Raw genomic sequence first — 331 nt, forward strand, 5'->3', positions numbered from 1 at the left:
AATTATAAATTTATTATAAATAATTGTAAAATAATTTTATAATTTTATAAGTTTTATAAGTAATATTTTATGTATTATAAATATAGTTATCTTATAATATTACTTTATTGATTTATAATAATTGAATATGATTAAGAAAATTAAAATGAGGGGAAATCATGTTTATCACAATCATCTAATTTATTTTTTTAAAATATTTTGTAAAATTGGTATGATAACTTATTATATATGATAATTGTTTGACTCATTGTACCGTCAATTTATTTTTCAACATATAATGGTATTTGTATTTATTTGATGAAATAAAATGTAAAATACAAACCAAAAAATA

Source organism: Cicer arietinum, chromosome 6, assembly GCF_000331145.2.
Source record: "Cicer arietinum cultivar CDC Frontier isolate Library 1 chromosome 6, Cicar.CDCFrontier_v2.0, whole genome shotgun sequence".
Taxonomy (NCBI): Eukaryota; Viridiplantae; Streptophyta; class Magnoliopsida; order Fabales; family Fabaceae; genus Cicer; species Cicer arietinum.